Source organism: Montipora capricornis, chromosome 8 (genome assembly GCF_036669925.1).
Source record: "Montipora capricornis isolate CH-2021 chromosome 8, ASM3666992v2, whole genome shotgun sequence".
NCBI classification, from domain to species: domain Eukaryota; kingdom Metazoa; phylum Cnidaria; class Anthozoa; order Scleractinia; family Acroporidae; genus Montipora; species Montipora capricornis.
Window position 1 is genome coordinate 22785809 of NC_090890.1, and position 7918 is coordinate 22793726.

The following is a 7918-nucleotide window of genomic DNA, read 5'->3' on the forward strand; positions in this document are numbered from 1 at the left end:
CAGCTATACATACCCCTTGACAGCTATACATGGCTCTCCAAGGCTATACAAAGCCCTTGTCAGCTATATATACCCCTTGACAGCTATACATACCCCTTGACGGCTATCCATAGCCCTCCACAGCTATACATGGCCTTTGACAGCTATACATACCCCTTGACAGCTATACATAGCCGTTGACAGCTATACATGGCCCTTGACAGCTGTACATAGCCCTTGACAGCTATACATGGTTCTTGACAGCTATACGTGGTCCTTGACAGCTATAAATAGCCCTCCACAGCTGTACATAGCCCTTGACAGCTATACATAGCCCTCCACAGCTATACATAGCCCTTGACAGCTATACATGGCCCTTGACAGCTATACATGGCCCTACGCAGTTATACATAGCCCTCCAAAGCTATACATGGCTCTCCACAGCTATACATAGCCCTCCACGAGTAGTCCTTCTTTCGCTTAGTCTCTCTAGTGAGACGCGAAAGAAACCCACAAGAAGGAAAAAAGGCCGCGCGAGATCCTCGGGGCGAAAAGCGTGCTTGTAACATTAAAGTAAAAAGCTGCTAACATTATGAATCTAAAAGTTTTTGATTTGTTTAATCATCATCATCACTCTGATGATCAAACAGATAGAGAACGTTTAGACAGATCATTTTAACAGCTTTTTACCATGAGCATACTATAGTACTGCTAGCATGATCTCCGTAGGATGATGTGCATGGTCATGTATCCCTGTGTAGGGTTATATATAGCAATGTATGCCTGTGTAGGGTTATGTATGGCCATGTATACCTGTGTAGGATTATGTATGGCTGTGTATACGTGTGTAAGGTTTTGTATGGCCATGTATACGTGTGTAGGGTTATGTATGGCTGTGTATACCTGTGTAGGGTTTTGTATGGCCATATGTACGTGTGTAGGGTTATGTATGGCTGTGTATAGCTGTGTAGGGTTTTGTATGGCCATGTAGATCTGTGTAGGGTTATGTATGGTCATGTAGACCTGTGCAGGCCATGTATAGTGAATCAGTAAATAACCCTATATAGGGCTTAGTCAAACCACTTTATGATAGTTACATTACGTATCTACATCTAAGAATATTTGTCATACATGAAGCCGCTACCGGTGAAAATTTGCTTCCTAAGCTGGCTTACTACAGGTTTCCTAAGAGAAAGATCGAGATTTTGAAATATGTGAAATTAAAGCAACACTATGTCTCTTCTAAAGTGTTTAGGCGCTGTTACACTGTGAAATATTTCGTGCAATTTGTCTCGCAATGTTTTCACAGTGTAACAGTGCGAGACAAGTTGAACGAAACATTTCACAGTGTAACAGCGCCTCTAGTCACTGCAATTGATGTAAAATGTAATTTTACCTAAACAAATAAATGCTAATCAGGGGGAAATGCTAAATATAGTGACCGAGCTCCTGCATGGAGGGGGAACTACTAGCCGTACAACGCAACCTTAATAAAAATTTCAGGATTTCCTTAGCGAAAAAAAAAACAGGAAAAAAAAAGTTAAATCTGCCAGGCAGATTTTATGCAAGTGAAAAAACGTCGATTTTCGTTTATTATGATAATAACTGAAAAACTGTCCGATAGAACTTTTTAAAAAAAATGTTGACAGTTTCGTCTTCATATTGTTTACTAATTCCCAGAATTTTAACACTGGTAGTACGGCTAGGAGCCCCACCGAGGGGGGAAGGGGGGGGGACTCCCATATAAAAAGGGGAGGGATGCTCGTTGAAAGTTTTAAATTAAACCCCTAAAGGAGACCAATTTGGGCGTGGCCCAGGCTTTTTTGGACCCCTAAAAGAGACCATATTAAAACACAGAGAAACAAAAAATACTGTGAATTTAAATAATGGCAAAAGTGTAAATATACGCTTTTATATTTCTTCGCGCGCAACCCTAAAGGAGACCTTCACGGGTACATATGATTGCATTTTGTCCAGAACACCCAAAGTGAGACCAAAATCCCAAATTTACACCCCTAAGCGAGACGGCGAGCACCCCTCCCCTTTTTGTATGGGAGTCCCCCCGGGCTAGGAGCTCGGTCACTCTATTTAGTATTTCTTCTGATTTGCATTCATTTGTGAGGTAAAATTAGATTTTACATCAATTGCAGTGATTAACACTTCAGAAGGGACATCGTGTTACTTTAATTTCACATATTTCAAAATCTTGATCTTCTTCTTAGGAAAACTGTAGTAAGCCACCTTAATATCGCAAATTTTCGCAGGTTGCGGCTTCATGTTTGACACATATTCTTAGACGTCTTACACCGCTGTCTGAAGGTGACTGAAGACGCCTAGCACGTTAATAATTTGTAGTTTGCTTTGAGTGATTTGTAATTTGCTGTCAGTGATTTAAATTTGCTGTGAGTGATCTTCTCGTGATCAAGCAAACAAATTTAACAAGTATTTTGTCTCCATTGCATCATTTGTTGACAATAATCAATCTTTTAATCCCGACCTATCACACATTAAGAACTTTGTGAATGTTGGGAAACCATCTACCACTAACCACTTCTCGATGTCAATTCGTTAGATAAATTGATTAAATCGCTCCCTACTAACGTTGCCACGGGTCCCGCTCATCTCTCCGGCTATTCTTGAAAGTCTTAGCAAAGTTCTAAATTGTAGCATTCAGTCTGGTAACTGCCCTTCTGCTCTTCAACTAGCACGTGTAACACCGGTTGACAAGTCTGGAGTAGCTTTTGATCCAAACAATTTTCGTCCGATCTCCGTTCTTCAATCAGTCTAAGCTACTTGAAAGACACATATGCACCCAGTTAATGCTGTATCTCCGTTCATATAATCTTATTGTCTCAACGCAATCTGGATTTCGACCTCATCACTCAACTGAGTCTATATTGATTAAAATGACCGATGAGTGGCTTGCGGCAATGGATCAAGGCTTTTACACTGGTACGATTTTCTTAGATCTACGTACGGCTTTTGATGTAGTTAATTATGACTTCTTAATAGCCAAACTACAGACGTATGGTTGCTCTTCTTCAACACTACTTCGGTTCAGAAGCTATCTATCGGACCGCGGTCAATGCATAAATCTCGGAGGTGCTGTATCTGATACCGAAGTATTGCGTTGAGGTTTTCCACAGGGCTCAATTTTAAGCCCTGTCTTTTTGTTAACGAATTACCCGCATTTCTTAGAAAAATAGAAATGGCTTATTTGCGTTACTGTTCGTTACCCGTCGCCGGTAACGCAAATCCTTGGCAAAAGTGACCAAACGTTTGACAATTGGGAAATCAAAGCTATTTTTTGCTATCCCTAAAACTACCTTAGTTATCCCTTATCCCTATAATTATTTAGTCAGTTATCCCTTATCCCTAAAATTATTTTGCCCGTCATCCCTTATCCCTAAAATCCCTTACAGGGCCTCACCACTGCCATCTCGTACTCATCGATGGTTTCCTCAAGTGTTGGCACAAGCGGCCTACTTCCTTGGATTATGAGAAACCTTCCGAGTAACTCCCGTTCTTCGCGTATTTTGATGACTTTGTCCCCGACACGAACTTTAATTTTCTTCATCCAGTTTGAGAAGGTCCTCAGTTTCAGCTTTTTCATAGCGTCCAATAAGGAGTTCTTAGAAGATGGCAACAGTCTGTCTTCAACGAATTCTTCAAACCACTTTTGGCCTTCTCCGAGTGCGTAGCACAAGATATCTTCCGTTGCCTTTTCTGGCACAAGAGCTGACGACATCACACTCTTCGAATTCAAGGGAGACTCAACTGTAAATGGGTTGCCTTCGCAGTGCAGCTCTATAGACTGGCGGAGTTACATGGCGTTTCCTCGCGTTCTTACAGCAACATCCCCAGAGAGCTGATAGTGCTCTGTCCGCTCAAAAATCTTGGATACTTTGGGACAGCTGTGGAGATACTGCTTTACCATACGGGCGAGCTGCGGTGACTTGATAAGAAGGCGGTCAAAGCGGCTTCGTCTTGACTTAACCCGACCATACCTCCGTGACGCTTTAATACTTTGATCTCCTGCTCTAGGGTCTGATCTGTGAACAACTTCGTGAACGCGCAATCTCTGACTTTGCTACAACAAAATCTCCGAACTTCAATGCTTCCCATGTCATAGGGTCCTCATACTCGAGTGCGTTCACTGCGCTAGGTGGACTGGCATTGTGTGCTAAGAAATACTTTATGAGGCATTCCAACGCTGCCAGGTAACCTTCCCAGTCCCCAGAGTGGCAAGCATGGATGAGCTGTAACAGATTGTCCACTTGCTTGAGGTTCTCTATCATAAATCACGCAAGTTCCTTGAGTCCTTTTTCTTCACGCTGTTGTGGTTTGAGTTTTTCCGAATCTCTGGAATGCGCTCGTGGGGGGCCTCTCTAAAGGACGCGCACTGTGCGCGAGTTATATCCTCATTTGCTGGAAGGGTGGTCAACAGAGGGTCAAATCTCATCGCCAAGAGTGCCAGGCTGGTTGTTAACTGGTACTCGAGGCCACGCTTGTACGCCTTGCCGCTATGTATCCCACGAAGATCTGCATAAGTGTAAATTCCACTTTCAATGGCACACGTATCAATGCCACCTCCGTCAAGAGTCTTTCCAAGGGCGTGTAGTGCAGCAAAGGTGGTGTGTAAAACGCCAGCCCGCAGAATCCAGGACCACTTCCGTTGCTGCATAATTTCTCTCCGCAAAATCCGGCCCATGGTTTCTAAATACTCTGATCGTATCCCTATTATCCATGGCCATTTGAGCTGACAGTACAACGACAGGCTAACTAATCGCTGCTGGCAGTACAACTTTGTCAGGCTCACTTTTGGGCGACGACTTAACAAACTGCAGATTTGGAAGTCGCTCACTTAAAAGTTGTTTTAAGTACTTTCGGTAGTTTCCTGACTCGGTTATTTCCATCGAATATACCTCTTCAATATCGCCACGTAGGTGTCATTTACCTCAGCCATATTCAAGCTGGCACTGTCGTCCGCTAGTGTGTTCTGAACTGCCAGAACTAATTCTTCATCACACGCCGAGCGAACAACTTGTTTTACAGAAGCACTTTCACAATCAGCGCTGAAGGTTCGCTGAGCGTAACGCAAACAGTTCCTGTTATAGTGTTTTTCAAGTGCCGAGGCGTCTCCGGCATCTACAAGCTCTGATACGCAAGTTCTAAGCTGGTCGTCTTGCGTCTTGTTCTTTATTTCCAGTAACGTTGTTCCCACTTGATCTGAAAAAACGCGGTGTAAATCTTTTACAGTTTCAACCGGACAAAAACTACAAGACTTGAACAGGCACACCTGCGACTTAGGAAGCGGTTTCGCCCTTTTAGGCCGCAAAGAGGTTGATGAGGTAGAAGGACGACCAGGGCCTCGCGGGAGAAGGGGCGGGGAGTCGTCTGGCACGGCCCGCTTTGCACGTCTCAATCGCTCGATCATGTTAACAATTGGTTTGCGGAACTCACTGTGGTAGTACACAGATTACGTTCAACTTGACTCAGGCTTGCAAAGCGGTCTGTAAGTGACTTTATGTCAGTTTGTTCCAAGGACAGTCATTCTTTGCAGGACTCGTACCGATTCTCAATCATTTCACTGTTCCTTACGATACTGTTATTAGGGGCAGCACCCTCGTGGCAGATAATACACACCAAATCTGACATGACTACTTCGTTACTACTTGACTTTGAAATAACATCAGATTTCTTTTTTCCTCTCCGATGCTAAACAACAACAAATCAAAATAAAGAATTTTTGTATCTGTACGCCTGTGTGCTGCTCAAGCTGACGAGTTTTTTTTCGGGGCTCGAAATTGCGAAAATATGCTTAGAGTTTGGAGTTTTACGGCTGTTTTTTTTAGATGTCGAACACTTCGAGTTAAAAAAATGCGGCATTTGATTTAGACGTCGCATTTCACATGTGCCAAATCGAATTCGTGAGCGCGGGCAAAATAACGTTTCATTTTTTCCTCCCGGTGGCATGTTTGTTATGGAGATTACTTGGGCAAGGCTAACGCAGAAAATCGTGAACATCTGGAAAAAATGAAACACCTCATTGATTTAGACTTCGCATTTCTCATGCACTGAATTGAATTATTCGATTCGGCGAATAATTGTATTAATGCAAAAGCTTGGTGGCTTGAGGAGAGTCATGCACAGGGAAACCTGGTCTGCCAGACCATATTTGACCATGGGCCTTAGCACATACCTCAACATTTTCCAAAAACAATGCAGAAATAAAACACAAACTGAATTATTCTAGAACTACGATGGTTTTTTTTTTGCCCGTTTTCAACGCATAAAAGCTCGGATTATGTTAGCAGTGCTAAACTGAAATACAGGCTTAAAATAATGCTCCTTTTGCTAAATTATGCTTAAAATTATGCTAGCACAATCTACCAAAGCCTGTATGAGTGAACACTTAACATAGTGCCCCTGCTTCAGCAGCTCTTTGACACAGTCATGGTGGATGGTTTGCAACCAATCTCTAGACTCTAGACACAATCATTGTGATGTAATGTAAAATAATTGAACAAATGTTGCCAATGAGGGATCTTTTGTTTTCGTCCACCAACCTGAAAACCACCTATTTTTGCATTGAGCCCCAATCAGTAGCAGGAAAGCCCAGTAAACAGCCCCGTCAAGTGGGAAGAGATGGGTTGGCTGACTATTGTTTGCTCTCCTGAGGAGGGAGTAGTCAGTCTTCTCTTAAAGATAAAAAACAAACTGTTTGTCCGCAGTTGTCCGCAAGACAGACACCATAACCCAAATACCGTCTGCCGTCCGATCGATCACAGCAACGTTCACGCCTGGAGCATTCTCTGTCGAAAGGGCAGGCCAAGATTAGACCAAGCTGCCGGAAAATGCCAAGAATGATCGAAAATCTACATTCGAATGTCATCCTTTGCACCCGGCAAGTGGCGCGGTTCCTCAGTTATATTTGAGGTAATTTTTATTTTCGGCGAACATTTTAATTGGTGGGCGGTAGGGTTTTGTACATTATGCTTTCACTTCGCCACTAAAATATTCCATTTTAATGCTCCTTCTTCGTCACTAAAATGCTTGGTCTCCCCCCGCAAAAAGTCACTAAAATACGGCATTTAATGCTCATTACTACACAAACTGATAAGGCTGTTTTTGAAATTTAAATTTCAACATTTCAACATTTCAACACAAATTAAGGCTCAGTTTCACAAAAACGTATATACAAATGTTGTACGATAAGTTAACAATATATGGTATTTGATAATTAAATGACGGAAAGTTAGTCTTTGTTGTATTGCAACATAATTGATGTTTCAAAGTACTCTTCTAAGGATTGTTCTGGTCGATTTAGTCGTAAAAATATTTTTCCTTTCATTTTCATTTTCTTGGGGGGGTGGAATAATGCTTTATGCTTTTGCCTCACTAAAATGTTCGAAAAATGCCAGCATAATTTACAAAAGCCTACTGAGCGGAACTTGTTCATGCTATTACAATTCTTTTCGACAAATTCTTTTCTTTCTTTCTTTCTTTCTTTCCTCCAAGTATGGGTAATCACACTATTTCGAGTGCAATTTGGAATAAATAAGCACTTGCAAACTGTTTCACTCGTCTATTTTGTTCGTCTTTGAAAACATTTACTACAGGACGAAGCTACTGGAAGAATTAAATGGCGAACTGAAAGACGCATTTAAAAAAATTGCCCAAGGTCATCCAGACGCATTATGCGTCACTCGTGTAAAAACGACCAATGGCGGGACCGGAAATTGAGCCAAACATTTTCTGTGACGTAGCTCGTTTGCATATGTTCCGCTTTCAGGCACTCATGCGACGTAGGCTTAGTAACGCTCAGTGACTTGCTTGGACCAATTAGAATGAATACGTTTTCACACACTGCCTAGTTTGTATGTACAAGTGAATCCCTTTGTCTGTTAAAACCATTTGAGCTTGCATTGAAGCTGGC